At 48.2% G+C, this 20,398-nt stretch overlaps 1 pseudogene; it reads right to left on the reverse strand.

Moving 5' to 3' along the window:
- The window catches only part of LOC138242567 (uncharacterized), a 38,169-nt pseudogene extending 18,195 nt beyond the window's left edge, over positions 1 to 19,974 (reverse strand).
- Between the last annotated feature and the right edge of the window lie 424 nt (positions 19,975 to 20,398).

Consider the following 20,398-nt stretch of genomic DNA (forward strand, 5'->3'; position numbering starts at 1 on the left):
TTTTACACAATTTCACCACAAACCCGCCGAGCTCAATGATAAAAAGACACTTTTAAACAATTTCATCAAAAACCCCTCGAGCTCAATGATAGACACTTTTCCACAATTTTACCTCAAACTCGTCGAGATCGATGATACAGACGCTTTTCCACAATTTTACAATGATAGACACTTTTTACACAATTTGACCTCAAACCCACCGAGCACAATGATAAAGACACTTTTACACAATTTTACCTCATTGATAGACACTTTTACACGATTTCACCTCAAACAGCCCGAGCTCAATAAGACTTTTACACAAATTCACCACAAACCCCTGGAGCACAATAATAAAAAGACACTTTTAAACAATTTCACAACAAATCCCCCGAACACAATGATAAAAAGACACTTTTACACAATTTTACCTCAAACACCCCAAGCCCAATAATAAAGACACTTTTACACAATTTCACCTCAAAACACCCCAAGCTCAATAATAAAGACACTTTTACACAATTTCACCTCAAAACCCCCGAGCACAATGATAAAGAATTTTACACAATTTCACCACAAACCCCCAGAGCACAGTGAAAGACACTTTTATACAATTTCACCACAAACACCCCAAGCACAATGATAAAAAGACACTTTAACACAATTTTGCCTCCTTTATAGACACTTTTACCTCAAACACCCCGAGCACAATGATAGACAGTTTTACACGATTTCACCTCAAACACCACAAGCTCAAAGATAAAGACTTTTACACAATTTCACCACAAACACCCTGAGCTCAATGATCAAGACACTTTTACACAATTTCACCTCAAACCCCCAACCTCAATGATAAAAACACACTTGTACACAATGATAAAGACTTTTACACAACTTTATCACAAACCACCTGAGCACAATGATAAAAAGACACTTTTACACAATTTCACCTGAAATCCCCCGAGCTCAAGGATAAAACGATTTTTGCACAATTTTATCTTCAACACGCACATCACATTCTCTCCACTGCACATATCATTTCCATAACTCCTCCCTCCTCATCCAACTTCTCTGGTTCCCTTCTCTCCAGCTTCTCTCTTCTTGACTCAGCATCCTTCAACAAACTAGTTACACGCATGGAACCCACCACATCTATTTTAGATCCCATTCCCACCACTTTATTCCAGTCCTGTTTCTCTTCTCTCTGTCCCACTGTCCTCAATATTATACATGAATCCATGAGCACTGGAGTTGTACCAACGGTCCTCAAAACTGCTGCCATGACCCCTGTGCCAAAAAAGCCTAACATGGCTCTCGGCAATCTTAATTTTCACCCCATCTCCAACTGACCCTTTCTTCCTAAAAGTCTAGAACGTGCTGTCACACTCCAGTTACATCACCACCGATCTAAGAGCTTCCGATTCTGGTTCCCTCTCTATACTCATCCTTCTTGATCTCAGTGCTGCTTCTGACACTGTTGACCATGACATCTTACTTTCTCGTCCTGAGACTGTGTTTGGGGTTTCTGACACTGCCCTCAAATGGTTCAAATCTTACCTCACCGATCGCTGTCACTTTGTCTCTCTCAGTGGGTACAGGTCTGAAATTGGTCTTGTCAAGTCTGGTGTTCTTCAGGGCTCAATACGGGGCCCCTTGCTCTTCAGCATTTCCATGTTCCTACTTGGTCAGCTTTCATTTTTATGCTGATGATACTCAACTATACATCCATACCAAACCTGACACTGATGTGGCTGTCTCTATTCTATCCAATTGCATCTCTGACGTAATAAGTTGGATGACTCAAAGCGTCCTTCATCTTAACTGCGACAAGACTGGTCATGCTTATTGGCACCCCCCATCAACTTCGTAAAGCCAGTCCTGTAACCCTGTCTGTAGATGACTCTGTACTTGAGCTTCAATCAAAATTGGAAAACCTTGGAATTATATTCGATTCTGGCTTAACATTCGACCCACATGTGCAGCATATCATCAAAACATGTTTTTTTCACCTTAGAAATATCGCTAGACTACCCCCTATGCTATCACTAACTGTGGCTGAAAAGCTGATCAACACATTTGTATTCTCTCAAATTGACTACTGTAATGCTCTACTTGCATGGGGTATCAAAATCTACTCTGAACAAACTGCAGTCTGTCCAAACCTCAGCAGCCAGAATCCTGACCAGGTCTGGTGCAAGTGACCACATCACTCCTATCCTGGAGTCCCTGCACTGGCATCCAGTCAAATTCTGTGTGGACTTTAAAATCCTCACTTGTAAGGCTCACTTGTAAGGCTCTGCATGGCTTGGCACCTAAGTACCTGTCTGAACTATTATCGCCCTACTCTCCACCTCACAACCTTCGCTCTGCTAATTCTGCTCTCCTTACTGTCCCCCAAGCCCCTCTACACTCTTGGGGTGACAGGGCCTTCTCCTGTTCTGCACCCAAGCTCTGGAACTCTCTCCCCAAGGATAGTCACCTTCTCTAAACTCCTTCAGATCCAGACTCCAAACCCTCTTCTTCAGAAAAGCCTTTACTGAACTGGTTCCATTCTTCACCCCTCTGCTCTTCTTAGTACCACCATCCAAAGTCTCCTCTGTGTATTGTAATTGTGTTTTATCTTGTGTATTCTTCTTATTAATTGTTATTGTCATCCTGTAAAGCACTTTGAGAAGCCACCTTTAAAGGGGCTATATAAAATAAAGTTTAACACCCAGAGCTCAATGACAAAAAGACACTTTTACACAATTTCACCTCAAACCCGTCACACAAAAAAAAAAGACACTTACCCCAGTGTTGGTGGAGGGGAGTCCTCATATCCTGTAAAGCACGTTGAGTGGGGTGTCCAGAAAGGCACCATATACAGATTCAGCCACGCAAATCATTACGTCATACCGCGGTACGTGATTGGCCGGCCAAAATGACCGACAGGGGCGCTCGTGGTGCCTTGGTCGGTCGTGGAAAGATTTAATCATTTGATCTCTTTACTGTGCACATTTTAATCTGCTTAGTATTGAATATTTATATGGAATTTTACCACTAAAGGGAAATTTTAGTAGCTGAGCATAAAAGGAAGAGTAGCATAACGCATCTGAAGGTCATAAACGATATTAATTTAGGAACAAACATTATGTCATGGTATTTTAAAGAAAAAATACACACCAGTCATCCATTTCTCCCTGAACATTTTAAGCACCAAAGTCTTACATGTGGTTATTTCAGAAACGTTTTCACGTGCTCCTTGCCCCCTCTGACCATGATACCGGACGTTTATACAGTAGACAGCGCTCTGTGAGAGAAGTGACAGTTTCAAGCTTGTCTGCGAAGACGCTCGATGCCGGGGTAAACAAGCACACTTTTAGAACTGGAGTATAGAATCGGGAGTATAAGATGGAAGCGCGTATCTACAGGAATGAAGGCCGGTCTAACTATATTCACACACTGTGCTGTTTCAGTGCTGGTCACTCCACTGCCTCTGTGGCGTGATCGCTGAACTGAGATCGAGCGTTCAAACCCAGATGGCGCCATCAGTTTCCTTTGAACAAATATTATTGGCATTATCTTGACGTTTTTTATATTTCTGAACATCACCACATGTTCATGCTGTGTGCTGTCCTGTAGGGCGCAGATTCAGGTACAAAGGTTGTTATCGCATCTCTCTCTCCGGTTTCACAGGTATTTTCAGAGTAGACTAAGGGCCAGTCCCCCTCCCCCAGTCACATGTCCTCTTAGAAAAACAGATTCACAACGCGCAGCTGTGTCAGTCTTCTGTGTGTAAGAACAATCGGTCTGAACACCATGGCTGCTGGTTTTAATGAGCTGCCGAGTCAAGAACACTTGAATCTTCCTGCTGTCAGCAGTGTTGTGAGTATAGCTGAGCCTCACCTGGATGAAAACAGGACATAATGCACAATCAGCAATCAGGTGATGGAGACTGTGCTGCTCTGCTCTTCCTCTGGTGATCTACAGGCTGTATTTCTCTCTCTGTGACCCTGTGGGTCCAGTCAGTGCGTCATTACGCAGCGATGAGAAACCGCAGGTTTAAAAAGAGAAAAAGAGCTCACTGATTAATACCACTGGACATTAATACAGTGACAGAGAGAAGCTCAGATCACACAGCAGGACCTCACACCCGGGGACTGATCTGGGATCTGGGACGGTCGAGTGTGAATTGTGGGGCTCTAGCTGTGCTGAACAGCTCTTGAGCACACTGGAGTCTCTCAGTGACAAGACCACGGGCCTCTTTCCTCTCCTACATCCTCACACTAAACAGAATTGATGACTAAATTGAATATTATTGACGACTAAGAGTTCATGCCAACACCTAACTTTCTTAACGCGAGAAATACCGCTCAACACGGCTCCGTGTGAAAAACCCGTCGATCACCAGAGGGAGCAGTCACCCAGAGGAATAGATGTGAAATGAAAGGACACACAGGAAGGGCTTCAGAAACAGACGAGGCTTTATTCTCTCGCCCACGTCGGGAGCCATCAGAAGCTGGTTACAGTAACGGTCAGCAAGTCCAAGCGACTCGTTACAATTACACGGCCGTTTGGCCGCGGTGAACGTGGATTCTGTCTGGCACGGCCAGATTGTGAAAAATAACTAATTCATGAAACACGCGTTTCATTTTAATCAAGTCTTCTCTGTGACCCTCCCTTAGAAAATAAACTAAAAATCAGACCATCTCCAGACACTCACAACAGACATATCAGAAAACACTGACATACTGTGAGTGTCTGGAGACTGTATCTGAGTTTTAGTTTTTGGCCGGACCACAGTCCCACCCACACAAACACCCCCACTCCCCCATCCTCACACACACCCCCACCTACACACACACCCCCACTGCGTCACACCACACAACCGCCGGCAGACCTCGCCGTGCCCGGCCCCCCCGCCGCATCAAACAGACACTTTTACCTCAAACACCCTCTATCAAACAATGATAAAAAACTATTTTACACAATTTAAAAAGACAATTTTACAATAAGACACTTTTACATAATTTTACTCGAACCCCCTGAGCTCAATGATAAAGACAATTTTTACACAATTTGACCTCAAACCCATTGAGCTCAATAATAAAAAGACACGTTTACAATATTTTACAATGATAAACCGATATTTTACGCAGTTTCACCACAAACCCGTCAAGCTCAATGATAGACACTTTTACACAATTTTACAATAAGACACTTTTACACAATTTTACCTCAAACCCGTCGACCTCGAAGATAAAATTTTTTTACCTCAAACCCCCCGTGCTCAAATGATAAACAGACACTTTTTACACAATTTCACCACAAACCCATCGAGCTCAATGATAAAAAGACACTTTTACACAATTTTACAATAAGCAGAAAATTTTACGTCAAACCCGTCGAGCTCGAAGATAAACAGACACTTTCACACAATTTCATCACAAACCCCCCGAGCTCAATGATAAACAGACACTTTTACGCAATTTTACCTCAAACCCCGTCGAGCTCAATGATAAAAACACACTTTTGACCCAATTTTTCCTCAAACCCCCTGACCTCACTGATAGACACATTTACACAATTTTACCTCAAACCCCTCGAGCTCAATGATAAACAGACACTTTTGACACAATTTTACCTCAAACCCGTCGAGCTCAATGATAAAAATACACTTTTGACACAATTTTACCTCAAACCCCCTGAGCTCAATGATAAAGAATTTTTACACAATTGGACCTCAAACCCCGAGCTCAACGATAAAGACACGTTTACACAATTTTACAATGATAAACCGACACTTTTGACACAATTTTACCTTAAACCCGTCGAGCACAATGATAACCCGACACTTTTGACACAATTTTACCTCAAACCCGTCGAGCTCAATGATAAACAGACACTTTTGACAGAATTTTTCCTCAAACCCTTCGAGCTCAATGATAAAAATACACTTTTGACAATTTTACCTCAAACCCGTCGAGCTCAATGATAAACAGACACTTTTGACCCAATTTTTCCTCAAACCCGTCGAGCTCAATAATAATCCGACACTTTTGACCCAATTTTACCTCAAACCCGTCGAGCTCAATGATAAAAACACACTTTTGACCCAATTTTACCTCAAACCCGTCGAGCTCAATGATAAAAACACACTTTTGACCCAATTTTACCTCAAACCCGTCGAACTCAATGATAAAAACACACTTTTGACCCAATTTTACCTCAAACCCGTCGAGCTCAATGATAAAAACACACTTTTGACCCAATTTTACACAATTTTACAACCGACACTTTTGACACAATTTTACCTCAAACCCGTCGAGCTCAATGATAACCCGACACTTTTGACACAATTTTACCTCAAACCCGTTGAGCTCAATGATAAAGACACACTTTTACACAATTTCACCACAGACATTTTCTCACTCCTATGACTGTTTTCTCATCAGCCTGAGGACTGAACGATTTCAATGAAGAAACGGAGGGACAAGTCGCCACTCACCGCCACAGCCCGGGAAACATCTTCCGTCTCCAACACGAACAGCAAACGTCCTCTCGGTGCGCAGAAACGTCCAGAAACGCGTTGACTTTGGACTCAGTCAAGTTTAACAGGTGTATAAACGTGCTGAAGAGCCCCAGACTGGCGAAAACTCTGTCAGACCGATTATACTGACGCAGTATTATATTATATTAGCGTTACAATACTGATATCATATGATATTGATGACACTGACGCAAACGCACACTTTTCTACTCCTTTGACGCCGATATCTACGTCCGTGAAGAACAAACTGCTGCTCTAGACGACATTATATTTAAAAAAACACACGAATTGAGTGATAGAAACGTGTTCAAACCGCGGTTGACCTGTGGCTTCAGCTCGGCGACGCAGAGACACGGCGTCCATGAGGGCGGGAAAGAAGAAAGCTTGTATATTCTAATAAAAAGCTGACTAAAACCAATTATTAATGATAAAATAAGTTCAAACTCGGGAAACCGCGGCGGAGCAGGAGCCCTCACGGCGGGAAAGGCGGGAAGCGCGACCGTTAGGAATTCAAACTTCAAACGAGACGCGCACCTGCCCCGAGTTCTGGCAGGGACCGCCCCCCTGTCCCCTCTCAGCCAATGGGCTTCCACCACAGTGAAAAGACGTCCCGCCTCAGCCCTCTCCTCCAATGGGCTTAAGGGACACTCGAGTGACGCTCTCGGGAGCCGTCCTCCCCGGGCAGGGCTGTTATAAGCCCTCTGAGTGACTGACCCAGGGTTCACAAGCTGCCCAGGAGGCTCTACTGCACACAGAGAGGGGTGGGAGGGGGGAACAAGCTGCCCAGCTCTGTTGTTGAAGCCCATACCCTGGCTCCTCTCAGGAAACTGCTGATGAAGCCGGGATCAATTAACGTCCGACTAATTAACGAGCGAGTTGAACCCTGTGGGTGTCATTCCCAGTGTGGCCCAGCAGAGGGCGCTGAAGGGCTGCAGGTGGTGGCACCCCCCCACACACACAGACACCAGCGATCCACAGTAGGAACACAGACACCAGCACCAGCGACCCCCAGTAGGAACACGCAGACTCCACACACACAGACACCATTGACCCCCCCCCCCAGCAGGAACACACAGACTCCACACACACAGACACCAGCGACCCCCAGCAGGAACACACAGACTCCACACACACAGACACCAGTGACCCCCAGCAGGAACACACAGACTCCACACACACAGACACCAGAGACCCCCCAGCAGGAACACGCAGACTCCACACACAGACACCAGCGACCCCCAGCAGGAACACACAGACTCCACACACACAGACACCAGCACCAGCGACCCCCCCCAGCAGGAACACGCAGACTCCACACACACAGACACCAGCGACCCCCAGCAGGAACACGCAGACTCCACACACACAGACACCAGCGCCAGAGACCCCCCAGCAGGAACACGCAGACTCCACACACACAGACACCAGCACCAGCGACCCCCAGCAGGAACACACAGACTCCACACACACAGACACCAGCACCAGCGACCCACAGCAGGAACACACAGACTCCACACACACAGACACCAGCGCCAGAGACCCCCCAGCAGGAACACACAGACTCCACACACACAGACACCAGCACCAGCGACCCCCAGCAGGAACACGCAGACTCCACACACACAGACACCAGTGACCCCCAGCAGGAACACGCAGACTCCACACTCGCTCCTCCGACGCAGTTTCACTCGTTCGTCCTCGCCGCTCAGCTCAGGGGACGAGTGATGACAGATTCAGGGAAAGAGCAGCACCGACAGTGAGTCACTGGGGAAAAGAGAGACTCTTTCTCTGAGGAGCAGGGTGGTATTGGCTTCGACAGGCTCGCTGGAGGTGCTGTGGTTCCAGTTTGCGATGTGATGAGAACAGAGATTCGTCCAGCAGTTTCAGGACCCAACCTAAAAAGTGACTTTTTAGCTGATGTGACAGAGGACCAGCCTAGAGGACCAGGTATTGAAGAGAAACAGGAACGTGTGTTTTTATCTCCTTCCAGCTGAAGTACAGCAGTAGAAACCTACTGTTCGCTTCTTTAGAATGATACAGAAACGCTGTTGGAAAACAAAGGTGATTATGAGAGCAGTAGTTGAATAAAAATCGGAATCAAGCCCTGCAGGACTAAAGAGATCCTGCCTGTTGTAACAGAGCTGACTGACAGGAGCTGGTATTTCATACCAGACTGAGAGGATTATACTGGGGAGAATAACAGACAGTCGGGAGATCAAATATTGTAGGGTTACGTTACAGGACTCCCGTCTCCTGTGGAGACACCTGTGGGGTCGTGTCAGGGCAGAAGTCCCACATTGTAAACCAGTGTAAACTGGGACTGGGACCAACCCGGATCAAGACCAGACCTGAGAGCTTCAGGACTCTCTCCCACTGGTGTCCTTTTCTCTCTCTCTCTGTCCTGTGTCCTAACAAACCCCACTAATCCCCCGTGTGGGAAAGAGGACCCGCTCGTCCCTCCTGTCCTGTCCCGGTGTCGCCGTCACTGGGACTGGAGCAGCCGGAGAGGAGACGCACTTCCAGAACTTTCCTTCCCGCTCGGCTCTTCCCCTCCTGAGGAAAGAGCATCTTCCCACACAAACAGAAAGCCCACAGGAGGGGAGTCCCAGTCCTTCCCGGGATTTCCAGGACAGGAGCGGCTCCTCAGCTGGGAATAAAACCGCCCCGAGAGGAGCTCGAGCGCTCGGGCTCGGAGCGTCGCTTAGCAACCGGCGCCGCAGCAGCACCCGGAGGACGAGCCGGAAGCGGGTTTTGGCGCCAGTTCTGCTCTTTGATGATCGGCTCAGGAGAATAAAGTCGATATAAAAACATAAAAGTCCATTTCTCTCGCTCCTCTGTGGAAGCCGTGTCCGCCAGGGAGTGGAAAGAAAAAAAACGCGCCGCTGTTTCTCGCCGTTTCGGCTTTAGATCTCGAAATTATGACTTTTCTGACTCGAAATTGCGAGATATAAAGTCCCAATGACCAGAAATAAAGTCGCGATTCTGAGATTGTAAATCGCCGTTGCGAGATATAAAGTCCCAGTTGCCGGACGAGCCGGTTCTGCTCTTTGATTATCGGCTCAGGAGAATAAAGTACACATATACACATATATACATAATGTTACGCCCGGTTGTGAGGAGGAAGCATTCATAGTACCGCTGGGCATGCTGGGAGTTGTAGCTAGGGAGAGTCTGAGAGTCAGCACGATGACCAGCGGCTGACCCTACCTGTGTAATAATGTGATAGTAGTTCTAGTGTCTTATAAGTGTATAGCTTGTTGTTAAGTCGTTAAGTAATTACCACCCTAAAGATGTGTGCGTGTTCCGTCATGTGTGTGTATATTCTGTGGTTGATAAAGAATAAAGCCTGGTTCGTTTATCGCGTCTCCACTGGTCCTTTGTCCTGAGAAGAACCTGTAAATGCTACAATATATTCTGTTACATACAAATATACAATGTCAGAATTATATCCAAAAGTATTCATGACATTTATATATATACACAAAGAATACCAAAATACAAAGAATAGCAAAATAGAACATTATTTAAAATTAGTGTTCTTCACATGGGGCACTAAGGGCTGGTTTTCAGTGAGTCGGATCTCTTACGAGGAAGAGATCAGTGTTTCAGTGGAGAGTCCTCACTCTGTGTTCAGGAAGTATCCGGTCTTCCTCTCCGGCTGGGAAAGACTGTGTGGATCAGTGACTGACCTGCGGCAGTGTCTCTGTGTCTCTCTGTCACTCCGATAAAACTGCCTGAGTTCCTCCTCTCCCTCTCCTGCTCCTGTCTCAGTGTCTTCAGCTCTCTCTCAGCTCCTCGATCTCCTGTCTGTTTCTCTCTCCTGTCTGTGGGCTGTGTGTGTCTGAGGGTTGTGTCTGTGGGCTGTGTGTGTTCTCTATGTGTCTGAGTGTTATGTATTCTTGAATGCCTTCAGGTTGTGTGTGAGACTGCGTTGTGACTACTGTGTGTTCTCCTGTGTGTCTGCGGGCTGTGTATGCTCTTGTGTGTCTGCGGGCTGTGGGTGCCCTTGTGTGTCTGCGGGCTGTGGGTGCCCTTGTGTGTCTGCGGGCTGTGTGCGCTCTTGTGTGTCTGCGGGCTGTGTGCGCTCTTGTGTGTGAGTCTGTGCTGCTCTGGTTTCTCCTCCCAGTAAAGCTCCTATCTGAGCTCCTACTGCAGCTCCTATCACTGTTCCTGCTGCTGCTCCTGATGGGCCCTTTTTGCTGCCCCCAGTCCGGCTCCCAGCGGCACCAGTCTCAGCTCAGAGGGGCGGGGCTGGAGTCTGGGTTCGACTGCAGGGTCTCCTTCACTCACTGCAACATGAGGAGAGACAGGAAGGGAGGTCACAAGTGACACATTTACTACTCACTACCAAACAAGAGATCAACGATGATGAATCTCATTTCTTTATCCAGCTGATTTCTGAAAGATATAAAATTTCAACAGTACGGCAGAGCTGTCTGTACAAGACACCCACCACTCTGGGTAAAACAGAACTTCAACACTGTTCTCCTGGTACAGCATCCTCACACCTGCTGTCCTCCAACATGACTGGACCAGCTGTCCTCCTGGTGTAACAGGACCAGACCTGAACCACTGGACCAGCTGTCCTCCTGGTCTAACAGGACGGGACCTGAACCACTGGACCAGCTGTCCTCCTGGTCTAACAGGACGGGACCTGAACCACTGGACCAGCTGTCCTCCTGGTCTAACAAGACTGGACCTGAACCACTGGACCAGCTGTCCTCCTGGTCTAACAGGACTGGACCTGAACCACTGGACCAGCTGTCCTCCTGGTCTAACCAGACTGGACCTGAACCACAGCTATAAGTAAAATTAGTCATTTTTGATTTGTACAAAATTAAATTAAATGTGATATTTATTTTGATGTGTACTATTGAAATGTGATTTTCAGATCAAAGGGTTAAATTTGAGCAAAAGCACAGAACTGCAGCATCTGTCTGTGGAAATGATTTTCTAGACACGATAAGTCATGTAACAACAGTGTCGTCTGTTGTGTTCAACCCCCAGTGTCAGGTGAGCAGAGTTAATCGTGCAAATGGCTGACAGGTGACTAATTGCTCAGGTGTTTCTGTTGTACTAACTGTGAAAACGAGAGCTGTCAGACTGCAGCCTTGGTTCCAGTCTTGAGTGTCTGGGTCTGGCTGTCGAGTCAGGATGAAGACCAGAGAGCTGCCTGTGACAGAAGAGCAAGCAGCTGTGAAGATCAGAACCCATCAAAGTCCAGGTGGTTCAAGACAGATGAGAAAACTCCTGAGAGCAGTGAGGAAACTGAGATAGCCATCAGACTGCAGACACCCTCCACAGGTCTGAGGTGAAAACACCTCCATCCAATACGCCAGAGACCTAGAGAGGAGACCTACAGGGGCAACAGTGCAAGATGCACAACTCTCATGGGCTGTTGTCAGGGAGAAGAAGTGGAAACTCCTGAGCGTTTGAGCCCCTTTGAGCTGCAGAGGAAACGACACCCAGAAACACCCGCAGATGGAGAGCCGCCGAACGTGGCTCACAGGATCATATCAGCGGTCTGGGGGCGTCGAGGAGTCGCAGACTGAAAGTCGTGTAAGAGACGTGTGACCAAGTAACTCTGATTCACTTCACTGCTGCTGACCTGAAACTGGGGGGACTGAACACAGAAAGTCTTGTCTGACAAAGTTTAACTGTGGAAATGCCGTGTGTCTGCGGGCTGTGTGTGCTCTCGTGTGTCTGCGGGCTGTGTGTGCTCTTGTGTGTCTGCGGGCTGTGGGTGCCCTTGTGTGTCTGCGGGCTGTGGGTGCCCTTGTGTGTCTGCGGGCTGTGTGTGCTCTTGTGTGTCTGCGGGCTGTGTGTGCTCTCGTGTGTCTGCGGGCTGTGGGTGCCCTTGTGTGTCTGCGGGCTGTGGGTGCCCTTGTGTGTCTGCGGGCTGTGTACGCTCTTGTGTGTCTGCGGGCTGTGTGTGCTCTTGTGTGTGAGTCTGTGCTGCTCTGGGTTCTCCTCCCAGTAAAGCTCCTATCTGAGCTCCTACTGCAGCTCCTATCACTGTTCCTGCTGCTGCTCCTGTTGGGCCCCTCAGGGCTCCTGCTAGGGCCCCTATTGCTGCCCCCAGTCCGGCTCCCAGCGGCACCAGTCTCAGCTCAGAGGGGCGGGTCTGGAGTCCGGGTTCGACTGCAGGGTCTCCTTCACTCACTGCAACAGGAGGAGAGACAGGAAGGGAGGTCACAAGTGACACATTTACTACTCCCTACCAAACAAGCTAGAGATCAACGATGATGAATCTCATTTCTTTATCCAGCTGATTTCTGAAAGATATACAATTTCAACAGTACAGAAGAGCAGTCTGTACAAGACACCCACCACTCTGGGTAAAACAGACCTTCATGCGCTCAGTCCTTAAACGTACAACTGTACAACTCAGGAACAACACCAAACTTGTTAGGATATAAACTTGACCTATTCCTCATTCTTGGTAGAAGTTGTGTTTCTCCTCCGTATAGACAGGGGCTTCTGTAACAGCTCACAGTGGGACTCTGCAGTCCATTGGTGGGACTGAAACACAGTAAAGTTTGACACCAACACCTGCTGCAGCACAACCTCTAACGAAAGAACATCATGTCTGTAAAATCACAGAACTTCAACACTGTTCTCCTGGTACAGCATCCTCACACCTGCTGTCCTCCAACATAACTGGATCAGCTGTCCTCCTGGTCTAACAGGACCGGACCTGAACCTCTGGACCGGCTGTCCTCCCAGTCTAACAAGACCGGACCTGAACCTCTGGACCAGCTGTCCTCCTGGTCTAACAGAACCGGACCTGAACCACTGGACCAGCTGTCCTCCTGGTGTAACAGGACCAGACCTGAACCACTGGATCAGCTGTCCTCCTGGTGAAACAAGACCGGACCTGAACCACTGGACCAGCTGTCCTCCTGGTCTAACAGGACCAGACCTGAACCTCTGGACCAGCTGTCCTCCTGGTGTAACAGGACTGGACCTGAACCACTGGACCAGCTGTCCTCCTGGTGTAACAGGACCGGACCTGAACCACTGGACCAGCTGTCCTCCTGGTCTAACAAGACCGGACCTGAACCTCTGGACCAGCTGTCCTCCTGGTCTAACAGGACCGGACCTGAAAGTCTTGTCTGACAAAGTTTAACTGTGGAAATGCTGGCCGTCTGTGCTAGAGACTCATATTTAATATGCAATCATATTCTGTTCTTTTGTGTCAAAAACAAATTAAAACAGTACTCAGCAAAAAGCACATATCGCCCCTCATGGTCCCAATACTAAACCGATTCACTCCTGAGTCAGGAGAAAGATCTGGAGCCTTGTGAGCAGATCTGTCTCTCTGGAAGTTGCTTCGCAGAATTTACCCCACCCTGACTGGGCATCCACCACTGCTGGGGTACTTACTCTGACCCGGCTCCAGGCTCTGAGGCTGGGAGGACTCCTGCAGCTCCTTCACTCTCTTCTGCAGCTCCCCTTCCCACCTCTCCTGGATCTCCGCTTCCTTTCTCTGCAGCCTCCTGTCGTACTCCTCTCTCAGCCCTTCCTCCCACTGCCTCCTCAGCTCCTCCGTCCTGCTCCTCTCCTCCTGCGCCTCTCGCTGCTGCTCCCTGTATCTCTCCTCCAGCTCCTGCTCTCTCTGATGGTGCTCCCTCTCCTTCCTGCCCTCCTCCTCCTCCACTTCCCTGTATCTGTTTTCTCTTTCTCTCAGCCTCTCCTCTGCATCCTGGTCCACAAAGAAGCCCAGAGTGTTTCCTGCCACCATGTCCTCGATCTTCTCCAGCAGCTGTGTGACCTGAGTGCGGTCGCCCGTGTCCATATTGTTGAGAACATGATACCTGTTCCCACAGCTCTCTAAGAGCTGCTGCAGGTCTCTCCCCTGTGTGTCAATGTACTGCTCCACTGTCTCCTGTCCCAGACTGTCCCCGTGGGTGAAGAGGACGACAGTGTGATTCAGGACAGCCTCCCCAAACACCTCGGTCACGGTCAGCAGGGCGCCCTTCTCCTCGTCCGTGAAGCGTCTGGCCCGCAGCACCAGCAGGAAAGCGTGGGGTCCTGGGGAGGACAGCAGCAGGCACCTCCGGACCTCCAGACACACGTCCCTCTGGCGCCCCCTGCTGTCCAGGAGGTCTGGCGTGTCGATGACGGAGAGCTGCCTCCCAGCAGCCTCCCCCCTGCGTCTCTCGCAGGCCTGGGTGACCGCGGACAGGCTGGGCCGGGAGGGGAACTGTGTGCTGCCCAGGAGGGTGTTTCCTGCTGAGCTCTTCCCAGCACCAGTCCTGCCCAGCAGCACCAGTCTCAGCTCAGAGGGACGGGGCTGGAGTCTGGGTTCGACTTCACTCACTGCAACAGGAGGAGAGACAGGAGCATCAGGGAGGTTAGACATGAGAGGAGACCAACCTCTCCACAGGTAAAAGGAGTACAATTTGCTCAAGTCATTTCTTGACAAACGTAACTTAAAAGTCATTATAATAATAATAATAATAATAATTGCTTAAACTTCTATAGTGCTTTTCTGGACACTCCACTCAGAGCTCTTTACAGGTCATAGGGATCCCACTACCGCCACCAGTGTGCAGCTCTTTACAGGTCATGGGGATCCCACTACCGCCACCAGTGTACAGCTCTTCACAGGTCATGGGGATCCCACTACCGCCACCAGTGTGCAGCTCTTTACAGGTCATGGGGATCCCACCACCGCCACCAGTGTGCAGCTCTTTACAGGTCATGGGGATCCCACTACCGCCACCAGTGTGCAGCCCCACCTCGATGATGCTCCAGTCCTCTCCCCACACACCAGCTGTCAGTGGGGAGGAGAGCAGAGTGATGGAGCCAGTTCAGAGAAGGGGGTTATTAGGAGGCCATGATGGGTAAAGACCAGGGGGAATTTGGCCAGGACACTGGGGTAACACCCCTACTCTTCTCGAGAAACACCCTGGGATTGTTAATGACCACAGAGAGTCAGGACCTCGGTTTGACGTCTCATCCGTAGGACGGCGCCTGTTTACAGTCCAGTGTCCCCGTCACTATACTGGGGCATCAGGACCCACACAGACCGCAGGGTGAGAGCGCCCCCTGCTGGCCCCACACACACCTCTCCCAGCAGTAGTCTTAGTGTTTTTCCAGGCTCACCCTTGCTGGGCTCCAGTGGGGGCTGCCAGCTGGGAGTTGCAGGGTGATAGGGCTGCTGGCCATTATGAAAGAAACTTACAGAATGAACATCTGGGAATTATTCTTGGGCATCATGCCCAGTCGGCACAAGTACATCCTCCACCCTGACTCTGAACATCGGCGTTCCCCAGCGCTGCAAACTCAGCCCTCTCCTCTGCTCCCTGTTCACCCACGACTGCGTCTCCAGGAACAACACAAACTCCATCATCACGTTTACGGACGATACAACGATCATCAGTTTGATCATGAACGGTGATGAGTCCGCCTACAGGGAGGAGGTAGAAACGCTGACAGCATGGTGTCAGGACAGCAGCCTCTCTGAACACCAGCAGAACTAAGGAGCTGATGGTGGACCACAGGAACAGACCAGGCACCCATTCACATCAGTGGGTCCGCAGTGGTCCAGATTCTCAAATTCCTAGGTGTCAACATCACAGGCGACCTGACCTGGACACACCACACCAACCCCGTAGACAAGACAGCGCCTGTTCTCTCTCCCCAGACTGAAGAAGTTCAGCCTGCCTTCACACATCCTGACCAGCTTCTACAGCTGCACCACTGAGAGCATCCTAACCGGCTGCACCACTGCCTGGTGTGGTAACTGCTCCGCCCACGAGCTCAGGGTCCTCCAGAGGGTGGTGACACTGGCTCAGAACACTACTGGCTGCGCTACTGAACACAGAGGATATCTACTGTGATAATGCCTCAAGAAGTCCAGGTCCATCCTCAGGGACCCCAGTCACCCTAAACACAACATGCTCTCTCTAATACCATCTGGAAAACGGTACTGAAGTATCAGACCAAGACCACCAGGTGTCAGAACAGCTTCTTCCCCAGGCAGTAAGACTGCTGAACAGCCAACCACAGCAGACACCTGCAGTTACATCCTTGAACTGACAGGGGGCACTGGCACTCTCAGGACACCTACGAAGAGCACTAAATACCTCCTTCCCTGTAACCTACTACTGTCAGGACACCTCAATACCTCCTACCCTGTACCCTACCACTGTCAGGACACCTAAATACCTCCTATCCTTGTGTTACCTTCCACACAATCTGTAAATTGCAATTGTGTAATCTGTTGTATCCCAATCTTAACCCCAATAAATTCCTATCCTCCAACTCTTCTATCCCTCTTAACAAGCCTTTAACGAGCTCACAGATTTCAATGCTGACAATACCGTAGTGTGCTGTACTGTTCGTGCATCGATCAATAAACCTTGATTGATTCAGTGTTGGTCCGACAGTCTTGAGGAACAGATTACAGAGACTGAGCTGCTGTGTGATGGATTAAATCTAATCTCCCTGAGAGAAAACAGTTCAATTACAGCACAGAGGATTTAAACAGACACAGATCATACAGAGCAGAGCACAGTATGATTTTAATTCCTAACAGGACACAAGATGGTTGAATCTCTCAGTTTGGTGACCAATAAGATCAGTGACTCAGTAATACAGCATCAATCACACTCACTGGCGGGAGGGATGAGGTCTTTACTGTTCCTCCTCTTGACAGGCAGTCTGGGCTCCTCTGTCTCTTTCTCCAGCTCCTCTTCCTTCAGTGTCTTTCTCATCTTCTACTTCAGCTCTTCTTCTCTCCTGCTCCACTCCTCCTCCAACCTCTGTCTGAGCTCCTCTTCTCTCTCTCTCCCTTCTTTCATACTTCTGTCTCAGCTCCTCTGTCTCTCTCTGTCTCTCCTCCTCCCTCTGTCTCAGCTCCTCTGTCTCTCTCTGTCTCTCCTCCAACCTCTGTCTGAGCTCCTCTTCTCTCTCTCTCTCTCTCCCTTCTTACATACTTCTGTCTCAGATCCTCTGTCTCTCTCTGTCTCTCCTCCTCCCTCCGTCTCAGCTCCTCCGTCTCTCTCTGTCTCTCCTCCAACCTCTGTCTCTCTCTGTCTCTCCTCCTCCTCCCTCTGTCTCAGCTTCTCTGTCTCTCTCTGTCTCACCTCCAACCTGTCTCAGCTCCTCTGTCTCTCTCTGTCTCTCCTCCTCCCTCTGTCTGATATATTTCTCCACTTCAGTGTTTATTTCTTTGATGTCAGTGGTGAAGTACAGCCCATAGTTTCCTGCCACCATGTCCTCTATCTTCTCCAGCAGCTCTGTGACCTGAGTGCGGTTGCCCCTGTTGTTGTTGTTGAGAACATGATACCTGTTCCCACACTTCTCCACCAGACACTGGAGCTCCTCTCCTCCTCTCTCAATGTGCTGCTCAATGGTTGTGTCTCCCAGTGTGTCCCCCCAGGTGAACAGCACTATTGTGTGTCTCCACACTCTCTGAGAAGCTCCAGATGTTCCTTCACTGATCTCCAGTCTGTGATTGAGTCCAGATTAATCATCAGGAGGAGAGCGTGGGGTCCTGGGGGACACAGAGACACACTGCGCACAACCTCCTGTCTAACCTGCTGTGGAGAATAGAAATTCAACATCAGCCACACATCCCAGCCTGGAGTGTCGACCACAGTGATCTGCCTCCCAGCTACTTCACCCTGTCTCTTCTCACACTCCTCAGTTCTTCTCTTATGTCAAACTCCTCTCTGCCCAGGATGGTGTTTCCTGCTGAGCTCTTCTCAGACCGTCTCTCCCCCAGCAGCACGATCCTGATCTCTGAGAGACGCTGTGGTGCCTCATGGGAATTAGCCCGTCTCCTCCCTGTCAGAGAGAAAGATCACAGATTATTTACATGATAAAGTTCTCTTCACAGATATCTTCCCTCTTCATCCCATTTAAAATTCATGATAAAAACTCCTCTATATCCTCTATATCTTTCCTATTGTCCCTGCCCTGTGAGAGAGGAAAATCACAGATTATTGAGATTATTTTTCTGTGTATTCTCTGTGGTATACAAAAATGTTCTGTTAATGTTAGGTAATCAAACTGTATTCTTACAACATTCTTATTCTGTATTCTTACAATTTATATAAAATATATATATATTTTATTTTTAACTGTTCTCTCAATAGTATATGTTAATTTTTCATCAGGATTTTTTTTCTTAGAATAATTTAACCTCACTGAAAGGTCAGATTTCTCTCATCTGATAAACAACACAGACATTTTTTCCAATGTCTTCCCTGCTCATCTTTACCAAGGGCGCCAATACTTCTGGAGGGCCCTGTAGAGACCCACTTACACTCTGAGTGTCCAATGGCAGTTCAGACATATATGGGACTCCTGTGTTCAGTATGAACCTTTATACCACCTTATTTTAAAAATACATGTAAAAAACTGTAAAATCATTCAGTCCATCCTGATTCTTCAGTAGTGAGTCTAAAATGTCACATTTCATACAGACATGTTTGGGACTCACCCACCTGGCTGGGAACTTTCTGTGTTGTATAGTTTCAAACTGCTTAGAAACAATCTACTGTGATCCACACTGAAGAGAACTAGCATGATGTTAGTTTAAAAACAGTTAAACTGACAAGCTGGAGGAACTGAGTCTCTTCAGTCTGAAGGGAGTGTCCCACACTGACAGGGTGAAGAAAGTGAACCATATATATACAAAATATTCAACACCTCAGTGACAGTCAGTCATCATTAAAGACCAGTTAGATATTGACACCTCAGAGCTCCTCAGAATTAACACTGAAACTCAAAGCAACACTAAGACTTAAAATCAGGAGTTGGAGGCTCTACTGTACACAGAGAGGGGTGGGAGAGGGGAACAAGCTGATACCCTGGCTTCTCTCCACACACAGCTGGATGAGCTCTTCCAGTCAGGACATGGGGCTCTACTGTACACAGAGAGGGGTTGAGGGAGGAAACAAGCTGCCCAGTCAAGACAGTAGAAACAGCTGCATGAGACCCTGGAATCATTGCTAATTATGGGCCAAATAAATTCCTCTGTTGTTCATCTGTACTGATTCCTCTCTGGTATTATCAGCTGTACAATAAACACGGCCTCTGAGGAACAAACAGGAAACGATCATATCTGAGCGTGTCTGAGCATCATGAATACTAACAGTGTGAATCCAATACCATCAGCACACAGTCAGGTTTAACATCAATCATTCTACCTTAAATAAACACCTTATTAAAATATTTAGTGAATCCCAAACAGCTTGAGTTTACACTACCGATCTCTGATCGCTGACAAGAGAAAGTGAAAGTAAAATCTGTTTTTCTCTCCTAGTTCAGACCCTGTGTGTCTGACAGACAGAACAGAAGACTCTCAGCAGACAGGAAGACACTTCTCCAGCTGCTGCTGTGCTCTGTGACAGAGAAGAGACCCTCAGTGACTCCCTTACCGACACTCTGACAGGCAGAACAAGAGAAAACTCACCAGGGCTGAGCACTAAGCTCCTACACGCTGCCATCTCTCTCTGTCTGTTCCTGGTGATCTGAAGGGCAGGATTTTGTCCTCTCAGTGGCCCTTGATAAATTTACTGGGTTCAGTTAATGATTAACTCACCAGAGCAGAATGAAGTCTTGGGCACCGTCTGATATGAACGTTTCTGGTATATCTAATCACTTAGGAATTTAAAAACACTTTTAAAATTATTTTTCATAAGCAAACTCTCGTTTGGGGTTCTAGAAAATTTATCTAAAAGGATCTCCAAAGCACTTTAGAGTCAGGGACCCCACTTCATCCCACCTGCAAACAACTGAGAAGAGGGAATTTGGGAAGTACAGACCGAACCCCGACTAAGCAACACCCCTGACCAGCAGTCGGGACACTGGGGTCACACCCCTACTCTCACACACAGTGTCCTGATCTGTACTGACCAGCAGTCGGGACAC

The sequence above is a fragment of the Lepisosteus oculatus genome, chromosome 14 (assembly GCF_040954835.1).
Source record: "Lepisosteus oculatus isolate fLepOcu1 chromosome 14, fLepOcu1.hap2, whole genome shotgun sequence".
NCBI classification, from domain to species: domain Eukaryota; kingdom Metazoa; phylum Chordata; class Actinopteri; order Semionotiformes; family Lepisosteidae; genus Lepisosteus; species Lepisosteus oculatus.